This window comes from Molothrus aeneus, chromosome 4, assembly GCF_037042795.1.
Source record: "Molothrus aeneus isolate 106 chromosome 4, BPBGC_Maene_1.0, whole genome shotgun sequence".
Classification (NCBI taxonomy): Eukaryota; Metazoa; Chordata; class Aves; order Passeriformes; family Icteridae; genus Molothrus; species Molothrus aeneus.
In genome coordinates, this window is record NC_089649.1 from 34,091,394 (window position 1) to 34,103,974 (window position 12,581).

Consider the following 12,581-nt stretch of genomic DNA (forward strand, 5'->3'; position numbering starts at 1 on the left):
TAGTTTCAGATCTTTCATAAGACAGGAACACTACCAAAAAGATGCAATAAAAAACACCAAATTGCTTCCTCAAAGAACACTTCTTCTGCATTTTTGGCCTCCCACAAATGCCTCCCCATTAAACTGCTTTTGAAGTACAGCTTGAAGGTCAAGGACTTACAGGGAGCATACCTAAACCACAGGTTTGGGCATCAGAAGCAGGAAGTCTGTGGCAGATTACATCTCCATACAAGCTAATTTACTATGCAATGCTTGTGCTCTCAAATATACAGTGAACTAGCTCACACAAGCCACGGCTAATTTGTTACTGAGAATACTTGTGGTAGCCAACCTATCTTCTTTTTACAGATAACTCAATATATCACCGGTGCTGCAGGTTGCCAGATCTTGAACAATTTCAGAACAGGAGCCACCCCGGTTCAGGAACACATCCTTACTTCAAAAGGGAATTCTCCAATAAAATCCATGAAAGGTCAGTGCATAAATCAATGCTTTCTCAAATATCTCAACTTAAGGATCATTATACACTTATTTTCCTCAGTTTTCACCACAGAATAACCACCCAGTTACTCATTAATTATACAAATGTCAGTATACAGAACCCTGTGCATGGGGTTCCAGGCCAAGTAAGATTTTTTAGGATCAAAAATATTACTCTTAGCTTCACTGGAAACTTTGCAATGAGGCAGACAAGGAGTCCTGAGCAAGGAGAGAAAGTGGTGAGAAAGCCCACTAAAAATAAGGAGCTTATCTGATGGATTTGAAATTATATGCATATGAAACACAATGATTTCCTCTTGCTTTGGTGGAAACAAGTGGAACATGAGGTAGAGCACTGAGAATATTGCACAACACAGCCCAAAGGAAACACAAAGGGCTGTAACTGAAAAGCAAAACACGAGTGCAGAGCAAAGCTTTTAAAGACCTGGAAAAGATAAACCTCTTCCCTTTGGTTTTAAATTACCTTGACATTTTTCTTTCATGTGGCTTTTCCTTTCCTCTTGGAGCTGGATATTCAAACCTTGCAAGTAAATAAGGAAAACAGCAGTTTTAAAGATGGACACAATTTGTTTAACAAAGAGCAAGTTGTCAAAATTATGCACAGAAGCCCTAAGGCAGAAAAGAAAGAGTTTTCAATCACAGTGGTAAATAAAATCTTTGACACAGTCTGACTAAAGGGTCCAGCTAGCAAATTCAAGATCTATGTTCTTCATTGTGACAGAAAAATCAAGGAAGACATACATAATTATTTTTTATCAAAACCAAAGTGACAAAAGCCTTAAACCTGCTGGGGTTTAACTCTATGTAAAATAGTTTATTCAGCATAGCCTCTCCAATGTATTACCATGCTTTACATCAAAATGTCTCATTCGCATGCAATAAAAAGCAAAGCCAGGTTAGGTCAAAAAGGAATACGTAAATAATTTTGATGCTAAGAAAATGTGACTTGCATTACCACAATACACACTCAAGTATATTGCAGCTTCCTGCAACAAAAACTCAAAATAAAAGCAGTATAATTATAGCTACTGTGGTCACAGGAGCTGTTACAGTCCAAATTTGAAGCAAACATGCCATGTTGGTGGTCCTGTAGGACAATCCTGTCAGGCCCTTATATGCAGGTGGGACATGTGGAGGATGGATTTGACTTTTATCACATGCAAAGCCACAGACCCTGCATGCATATGCTTTTTTATTAGCACAAAGCTTTCTATACAGAATTTCTAATTCAGGAGGTATGGAGCTATCCCACAAGCTGGTACTTAGTCCATAAAATGCTTGGATAGTAATTCCATTGTATTATCCGCCAGTAATTCCTATGTGGGAGTCTTCTATGCTATTGTAAAGACAAATATCAGCTAAAAGAATTACTTGTCAACTTCCTGTGCATGCCAATTCATGGTGTTTTTCAGATTCAAGGAGAACTTGGTATCCCTACTTGGTATGCACATGAGCACACACAAACAGATTAGTTTGTTTATGACTTAGAATCCCATTTCAAGTTTGCTTTTTTTTGGGCTGATTTATTTTTAACAGATGCTGACTGGTGAAGGAGCACAATCAGCAGAAGCTTTCTGCATGCCTCCCTGGCCATTTTCCTCTCCTATATATCCTGGAAGGTTTTACGATCAACATCACTGTCACACAGAGCATCTAAGGAGCAGCCAAAGCAAGTGAATTCACATTACATAAGCTCTAACAAACAAGGAAACACAGCCTGATATCCACCCCAGACATCTTTAGCCCTCAAAATCCTGCTTCACAAAACAAAAACTGACTTTTTATTTCTGCTGACAACTGCGATCTTACATTTCCAAATCATCGCTCCATGCAACTATCACTTGAATGCACGAGTGGGGAACGCACCTTTCTGAAGGCAAAACATCAAAATTTCCATGGAAGTAAAATAGAAACATAAATGAGATATTACATAAGTATAGAAAAATTATCTGACGTTAAAAGCTTTGTTGGATATTTACTTCAGATGCAAGATGAAAAATTCTGAAAGTTCCATTTTTTTACCTCTAACTAAAGGGGTTTCCACCGTTAAATATTTTCAATTGTTTTCTATTTCTTGATTACAGTAGAAAACATTGAAGATTGTTAGGAAAATAAAAAACGAATCAGAAACTAAGAATTTCAAACAGTGGTTGTTGTCTAGCTCATAAAAGGGAACAAGCAAAATTTTCAGGCAGATTAGGCATAAATCACTGTATTTGATTTGGGGTTTTATTTTTTAAGCAATAAAGTAATTAAATATTCCTGCTAAATATAAATTACTTTTGGATGATAAAGGTTGTTGTGTGTTAAAGATTATTTAACCCTAGGAAAATAAAAGATTAAAAATGTCTCAAAAATAACAATCCTATCTCAAGGACTGGAGATTATTAAACAAAATTCAGCTGGAGCAGTATTAAACAAAATACAGAAGTGTTTTGCTGATTACCTCCTGCACAAAGCAGAAAACCCTAGAAATAGAATGTAAAAGAAATGGATTATCAGAACAAATACATTCAGAAAATTTCTGGTCCCTTGTTCACACTACATTTACAACAGTAGGAGAAATAAAACTCTTTCTGTTCATTCACTTCATGGCTCCTTTTTTAATGACAGCTCTAGTAATCAGGAATAAGGCAGATTTTATGCAGGTTGGCTGCATGCATCAATGGTAATGTAATTTTCTTTTCATATGGCAGGGGTTCATAAGGATGAATAAGGGCTTCACATTACAGAAGTCGTGGACAATACTGAATGGTGACTGCCAGTAAGTAACATCCTGAGACAGTTTCACAAGGAGTCATACGCAGACAAGTGGGTTGAGAAAATTATAAGTTGGATTCCTTTTTCAATTGCTTGACAGATTGAATGCAGATTCAGTTAATAACAGAGTCTGACTTAACAAATACCAGAATATACATTGCTGGAAAAAGAGTGTTAAAGCTAGATTTATAAGATTAAAAATACATTATGTCCCTATATTTATATGATTGACTGTGTTTAAATACTAATACTAGAAACTTAATTTTGAAACATGAAATGAAATCTTCATGTATTTAGCAAACGCATACAAATGTCCTGTATAAATTCATTCAGCTCTCACAATTTTTAGAGCTACTGGTCCAGTGCAAAGGGGTTGCCATGGCTACTGCTCTAGAGAAGGTCCATTGAATCACCCTTTACAATAAACTGTTGCTTTTCAGGTGCTACAAGCCTACACACTGGAAAACAGTATTTCCGCTTTCCTCCTCCCAACACAGCAAGCTTCCCCCACAAACTGAATGTTAGTGCATACGTGTGTGAAGAACCATGCCTGCTCTTTCATCAGCTCTTCAGCTGTGACCATTTCACATTTATTGTTAGCATAAACAAGAGGCAGGACCATAGAATCACAGAATGGCTCAGGTTGGAAGGGACCACAGTCTGTCATCTGGTCCAGCCTCCCTACTCAAGCAGGGTCATCCAGAGCACATGGCACAGGATTACATACAGACAGTTCTTGATTATCTCCAGTGAGGGAGACTCCACAGCCTCTCTGGGCAACCTGTTCCAGTGCTCGGTCACCCACATAATAAAGAAGTTCTTCCTTATGTCCAGGTGGAACTTTCTATGCATCAGTTTCTGCCAACTGCCTCTTGTCCTATTGCTTGGCCCTACCAAGTAGAGCCTGGTCCATCGTCTTGGCAGCCCCCTTCAGACCCTGACAGACATTGATGAGGTCTCCTCTCAGTTGTCTCTTTTTGAGGCTGAACAGGCCCAGCTTTCTCAGCCTGTCCTCATAAGAGAGATGCTCCAATCCCCTAATCATCTTAATTGGCAAAGATATCTTACTTGATCCCAAACATTTTGCTTGGAAACATCTCAGAAATGTTTTTTATAAAAATCCACAAACCTGTTAAATCCACTGACCAATCACATTCAAATTTCATCAGGTCCAGAGGTCCTACCAATTCTGGTTTCCCACAAATTTCATAAAGTTCACTGTTAGTGCTTCAACTGCAAAAGATTGAAATTTGGGCACTTGCCATCAGGGCGTGGCACAGCCTGGGGAGGCACTGCCTGAGCCCTGAGATTGCCGTCACTGGCTGGCCTGATGGCCACTAGCCAGAGAACAGCTTTCATCAGCCCAGCTCTGCCCAGTAACAGCACAGGGAACATGGAAGCAGGGGACTCCCAGCATCTCAGGTGTGGGCTGAAAGGGAAAAGAGGAGTGCTGGAAACATCTGAGTCAAGGTGCACTGAAAGGCCTCCAGGGTGCACAGGGGCAGCTCAGGCATTGGGTATTTTTCAGTGAGGAGTTACAGTCAAAGTACAGAACCTTTTCCTTAAGTCCAGCTGAGCCGATTTATAATTTGTTCCACACCAAAACAAGAGTGCCCTTCCAAAACCCCTTCATTAGGAAAAAAGCCAACAGGACAATATGATAACCACACTTACCTGAAAAATGGGAAATTTATTCTTAAAATGTTTATTCAGAGTACCTTAACTCTGGTAATCCCTGTGTAGGCATCCTAGCAGTTATTTTTTCCCTCTGAGGTCCTTGTTCTGCTTTTAACTAAAAAGCAAATCCTGATAAATCCTCCATTTAAACACCCACAGATATTTTCTGTTTGCATTTCGTAACAAGAAAAAAATGTGAAGATGTCTTTTTGACAGGTTCTTTTACAAAGACTTTTGGATTTTAGCAGTTAAATTGAGACTTCAGCTAGGCTAGTTTCAGCTAGAAACTAGCCAGCCTAGTTTCTTTCTATCACATGGAGTCATCAAGAAGCAATATAACTTTTCAGTAAAGCAAATCTTACAACTTATAAGGACTTAAAAGGATCACAAATAAACAAGAAATTAAAATCTTTAATTAACTCAAAGTTAAAAGAGTGCTTTCATGAACTATGGGCTTTAGGAGTGGAAGAGTTGAGAAGTACCATGTTTTTAGTGTTATAGAAAATATTTCAAACAATGACCCTTCTTCAAGTGCCCCGCAGTATTCTTGTCCTCCTGAATGACCCTCCTCTTTACAGTTTTCAGCTATATTGTTCAGGAATTTTAGTGATTAAAATCTCACACTCTCCTTCATAATAATGACAACATTTACTGAACAAACCTCATATACTGCCTCAAGAATATGCAAAATTCTCCTCCCCTAATGCTTTCCAAATACAAACTTTAAAAATGGCCTACAGTTTTCTTCAAGTTGTTAATAATCATATAGCTCTGTATCAAGATTTGCATGCATTCAGGAAGTTTTAGGAGCAAAAATGTAGGGATTTGAGAGACTTAAATTTCCCCTTCCAGTGTCATAACAACAGCATGTCCAATGTTTTCAGGGTTCTTTGAAAGTATTTCTTCAGTGTCATTCTAAACTGGCTTTAATCAGAACACTTCGTGTTCACTAATGTGAATACACAGTTTTGGAAAAATCTTTCCTGATTATATATTTGCAAAAAATCTAGTGTTCATGACATTGCAAGCATCAAATCCTTTCCCAGTCAATGTTAACATTGACAGACCAACTCCAGTATTTGTCAGGATTGACAGAGTGATTTAAAAGCATTCTGTTCTGGTCAGTACTAAAAGAGAGAACAGGGAGGAGAGGAAAAATTGATTATGTACCCTAGGGGAGATTTGCTGCTTTATATCCCTCAAGCCCTGCACATTTTTCAGATTCCTATTTCTGTGCATCACAGTGGAGGGCACAACTGTAGGACAACCATTTTTGCCTTGTACTGTCCCAACAGGTTGGCCACTGACTAAGGCCTAATGTGATTTTGAGATTTCAGAGCACAGTCACCAGCTGTCACAGGACAGAGCTGTTGCTCTAAATGAACAAGGGACTCCAGCAGAAATTCTCATAATGTGGCATACTCTTTTAGCCACAAGCTGCATCACATTCTGATTTTCCAAATGTTCAGGAGCATAGGACTGTCCATTAGAAACACCATTTTACCACAGGTGGAGCCACTCACTAAATAAAACACTTGGATGGCTAAATAGCATCCTGCATTTTTGATTTCATTTTAACTAAAACATAACCAATTGCTGGCAAAGTATTAGGTGTTTTCTTGGGATTAATTTTTTGAGAGAATTAAACAATAAACAAATGAATGAGATAGAGTTAAAAAAACACCATGGTTGATGACTAATCCCTGGGTCATCCTATTTCCTTCACTACTCTGCTGCCATCCCATAATACACAGTAAAAATGCCGTAAACCCCAAGTACTAGACAGTAATCCATGGAGCATGGGCATTTACATGCTGGATACCAAATCCTTTTCCAGTACATCTTCTGATTGCTATGTGAAGTACTGGCAAAAGCCATCACACCTATGCCTTAGTAACTGTGTCTGCCATAGTAATGTGTATATGCATATGTCATCAGCCATGCTATCTCTGAAATTGTCTATCACATGCCTAGCAGTAGGAAAATATTTTTAACCCACCATTTCATGTCCAAAAATTTTTTAAGCAATTCTCTAAGTAACTTTTTTGATTGAGTAAAATGCAAAACAAATGCCAAGTTATCAATTTCTCTGAATAATATTATGTGAACGTCTCTGCATATCTCTATAAATATTAAAATAAAGTCTTGTAAATCAATAAGCACATATGGTTTCTTAACCACTCTTTGAAAAATTAATGCACATCTAACTGAAGGAGAAACATAGAAGTGGAGTCTATGGTGACCTTACATTTTATTAATGATCCAGCCAGTTTAGACATTCAAGTCACAAAAATAGCTGGTCTTCCTAGCATGTTACAGCTATCTAGGAAAGAAGAAAATATTAACATTTCTGGTGATTACACTAAACAACTACTGAGTAGTAATATTTTTTATTCATGTGGTTTTGTGAAAGGGGACTGGGTGGTCTGAGATTGTCAAAGAATTACATGAGACTACTGGAATTCCAAAAGTAAGAAAAACATATATATCCCGCACACCCATCATACCTATATAATGTATGGCATGTTCTTGCTAAGTCCAATCTGAATTTCTGAGTAAGGCACTCCCTAGAAACTTAGAAATCAAGGGAGGTTAAATAACTACAAGTTCCTGTTTTGGGTGTTTAAAATATGTATAGTGGAATCAGTAAAGAGTGAATAAAATTCTGAGCACAAGTAGCTTGGAAAACTTCCAGGACTCTTATACTATCTTCTGCCCATACATACAAGAAAACTATGTGTACATTAATTGTTTTAGCTAACACTCTGGAGTAAACCTCTGAGTGCTTGGGTTATAGCATGCCTATATAGGGCCCTTGATGATTCTCTAAATCAACTAAACTATTTCCTGAAGAAACAGATAAGTCTGACTACTGTATGCATAACCCTATCTGGGTAATTTCTCTATTATATCTGAGTTATAATATGCAGGTGATACATACATCCATCTACCATCACAAAAAGTAAAACTTACTGGGGTAAGTTCCATGTTATCATAACTCATGGTAACTTCAGTTAGTTTGTTCTACCATCTAGAAACACACAAGACCATGGAATATTTTGATTAGCCCTTTACTCATTCAAGAATGCACAAAAACTCAATTTCCATTGTCCATAAGGGACGGGCACAGAAGATCTTTACATCTTTTAAATCCAGTCTCTCCCATTCATTTAATGAAAAGAAGAAGGTGGGCATGCTGTGAGCATACACTGTAACTGGCCAGTTGGTTTGTAGCTGTTGAATTTATCATTTAGGCAGATATGCGCACTCTAGTCTATCTAGAGGTAAGCTTAAATCATCCGTACATCAAAATTCCATGCTTTGGTCTTAAACTGGTCCTCACAGATCCCAAAAGTGACACACAAACTCTACTAGGTTGCTCAGGATTTCAGTTCCCCAAACAAAGCAAAATTAAACATGAATGTGGAACCTGAATTCATCTTCTTAACTTTTATTTAGTGCAAGAAAAAAAAATTCAACACTACATATTTATGATAACTTTCAGGTGGTGTACTGGGTCTGTTCTTTGCAACTCTGGTGACAGAACAATACTGATTCAACAGGAACACTAAAAGCAAACTATTCCTGTGAAACCAGGGAAATTGGGTGGGGCTTTTTTCCCATCAGGAGCCCAAATATTAACCTATGTAATGCTTTGCTCACAGAGTTGGGAGAAACCTTTTACTTTGTGAGAAGTGTCTCTTTTTTGCTGCCAGAACAAAACACTCAGCTAAAAACATCCTTAATAGTTGAGCAGAAATTTTGGTGACAGAAGGTCCATAGTAGCTAAACCAGCATTGGGGAGGGCTGCAACTTAAATCCTGCAGAAAACACAAAAGCTTACAGCCTTAACTCTTTATCACAGTAAATATATTCTTAAAGTGTTTAGAATAGGTGATGCTATTTAAAGGTGCTTTTCACTTGGCAGAAAACCAATCAGGTTTTCATACTTTCCTTCAAATCTGTCACCTTGGGAGGTGACTTGTAGGTACCTTTGGATTGCTTTAGTCATATTGCATTATGGCTCATTGTGATATGACAACACACGACAGATTAAGCTAACAGCACTTGGCACGCCAGATCATCTCTATCCTGTTGCATTTCAGAAATTTTATTTTAGCTTTTACTCCTACACAGTGCATAGGATCATGAATCAATCCTAGGCTTGCAAGGTTGGAAGGATCCTCAGGACCTCTCTAGTCCAACCTTCTGCTCACAAAGGGTGAACTACATGGTCAGACAGCTTTGCTCAGGGCTTTCTTTACACATTCAGGTCTTGAAATCTTCTGAGAGCAGAGACTGCACAACCTCTGTGCCAACTGATTCCAATGCTTGACTTTTCACCATGAGGGGATAGGTTTTCTATCTATTCTACCCAAGTTCAATTTACAGTCTGATCTCACATCCTCCCACCTTGCCCAGCTGTGAGGGGCCTGGCTCCATCGTGATGGCCTCCTTGTTGTACAGGCAATTGCTATTAGGTGTTATTCCTCCCCCCAAAGCCTCCTCTTCTCCAGGCTGAACAAAACAGATTCCCCCCCAACCTCTCTGCATTCCCCAGACCTTTACAGTCACTCTTGGTAAGCCTGAGCTCTCCCCAGGCACTATCATTGGTGCCCACATGGACACAGAGGAGAATGAAGTCCGAGTGCTGCAAACCTTGGCAGCACTGTTCAGAGTGCTGGGTCTGAGCCCCTGCCCAGAAAAATACCTCTGAGGATGACATGGTCAGGGCTACAGAGGACCATAGGTCCCCTGCAGGTCCAGGTCCCAGCCCCACAACCAGGAGTGAGGGTTCCCTGTGTTGGTGCACAGCTCCAATCTCGACATGCCTTTCCAGCACCCCTGGCCCTTGGCTGTCCCCAAGCCCACCCTGCAGCCCCAGGTCTGTGGGCAGACAGGCAGCTGCCCCTGTTCCATCACAAGTCACAGGCCTCCAGCTTTCCCTCCACACACCCTGTCTCCCACCGACCCTCCAGCTATGCCAGACAGCCTCTCCAATCCACAAATACTCCCTTGGAGATCCCCATGTTCTCTGGCAGCTGCTCCCTGCCTGGGCAGCTCCATGGGCATGCTGTCCAACTCACCTTTGCCCCATAATGGCAGTGGGAGGCCTTGACTGTGCTGTGTTTCATCCTGGAAGTTTAAAACCTGCTTTTCATTATCTAGAAGTTTGCAAAAATTAAGTGGAGGATCATTGATAAATGGTGGTCAGTAAGTAAGATGGTTGATCATTCAGAGGAGCAACAGAAACGATAAATATTACACTATGCGTACATTTGGACAATTGAAGGCTTTGTAAATAATCACTGAAGATCTTATATTGTAAATAATCGCTGCAACTTCACAAGGTTTTTTTGTACACTTTTTTCAGCCATTACTAGTAAACCTAAGAAACCCATGACAGAAAGAAAAGCACAACTTCCAATCAAAGGGCAAATTATTCTGAAGGATTAAAAGCTTCAATCAAAATATAAAAGTTAATTTGCTTTGATCTTGCAGTACATTTCTCAGTAGTCCTACAGAAGGTCAGTCAATAATGTCATAGAATTTCCCCAAAGTAATACATCTCAAAAATTCAGAAAGCAATCTATTCCCTGCAACAGGTCACTGTTCTAGTCTGTGGCGATTTTTTTTTCACAGCATGCATGCCACTGATGCAGACATAGGTGAATAATGTGGACAAGATAGCAATATAATCAAGATTTCACCTAGGCTGTGAAAGAATCTGTGTACTCTTTCAAGTTCAGGCAATATTTCCTGGCTGCCAATCCTTCATTTAGAAAAGAATAAAGCTGGTAATCTAGAAAATATCTTATATAAAAAATAAATCTTTCTGTTCCTGACCATGTTTTTACTGGATTTTTGTACTTACCTCACACTTCAGTTAATACAGAACTGCAAATATTTGTATTCAGGCTTCAAATGCCTTTCAGAGGGGATGGTACTGGTCTGCATCCATTTATAACTGGACTATCATGCAATTTAATTCAATTAACTAACTTAATTTGATGATTAGACAGTTTCTAAGATTCCATTTTCAAACTAATACATTGCTACAGAGAATTTAGAATGCAGGGATTGTTTTAAACATAACATATCACTTACAGATTTTGTTTCCCTTCCTGCACTTACCTTCTTCTATTCACTTCTACACTTTCTCTGACCTGAAGAATTTGAAAAAGCATTTTTACTTGAAGAACATAAAATTAAATACTGGTGTCTGCCCATTAAATCCAATGTTGAAAATACTGCAGATATACAGAATACTTCAGTGGTCAATGTTTTTATTCAACTGAATAGGGAAAAGTTTCATTTTTCTCATACAAGACCAGAATTAAAGTAATGATTCTGGAAGTCCTATAGCACTCCTTAGAAAACTGCTTAGTGTTCTGGAAGAACAGAAATATGGCCATGAGGGTAACACTGAGCATTTTAGTCTCCTATAAAACATCTCCTTCATGAATTTTTTAAACTAAGCCTTGTACTTCTGATTTCCAAAGGATCAGCAGCTCTGCCTACCTTAGTCAGTAATACAGGCCAGTAGGAAGAGAGCAGTGGAGCTGAAGAGCTGAGGTCTGTTCTCTCTGCACACCAGAGCTGCTTTATCTTGGACATCATGCAATGAATTGCATGCCCACTTGTAGCTGGAGTGCTTGCATGCGCTCACAGATCACAACTTCCAGTTTAATTTTATCCCAAAGAGGTTCACTGCATGTGGTCCAAGATTGCTGTGAGATGTGAGCCAAGGCTGAACGGGGGAGAATGAGCAAGAGATGCGTATCAAAAGCACACTCCTGATCCAAGCCCAGACATTAATACTAAAAATTCCCTGGTGTGTCTCCATTATCTTTATTTCAGTGGCAAATGATTAAGTAATTTCATTACATTATTTGTAAGTTGTTTGGACCTAGGGGAGGTAAAAGATTCCTAGTGTCAACATGCAGAGTAATAATAGTACTCAGTGTTAATACTTTTCTGGGCACTTGTAGAACAGAACAAATTTTATAGATCTAAAGCATTTGAATTTTCTCTCCCATGATGGTGTCAAGTATATTATATATATATATTATTCATGGGGAAAAAAAAAAGCAAGCAGTTACTGAAGTAATGAAGACAAAGTTATTTTTTAATAATTTTAATCTTTTTACCCACTACTATGCATCTGGAAAATACACATTCTTCTGATTTTTATTTTATATTCCTACTACACCTGAAAATATACAAACATTGTTCCCTGGCTCTTATACTGACATCCTGTTTTGCCATTAAGCCATGGAGAAAGAGAGAGAAAACGCTTCATTTCAAGAACGTACGTAGTCAAAGAGAACTTTGCACTATATTGAAAAGATGTATGGGATCATCAACACTAGTAAAGAGTGAAAAAAATTACCAGTTAAACATCTCCATTTGCAAAGTATAAATTTTAAAAACCAAAAATTGTTTAAATGAAGACTGAAAATCTCAACAAACAGACAGTGAAATGTATTGTAAAGGAAAAAAGAACACTAAAAAAAGTAAAAAGGGGTGTGACATGAAGGCTGAACATGAAAAGTGAAAGTAACTATAGAAAAAGCTCAATTGGACTGTGTGAGAAATGCCAAAAGAAAATGGTCAATTTACTAAAGAAAATAATAAAAAAA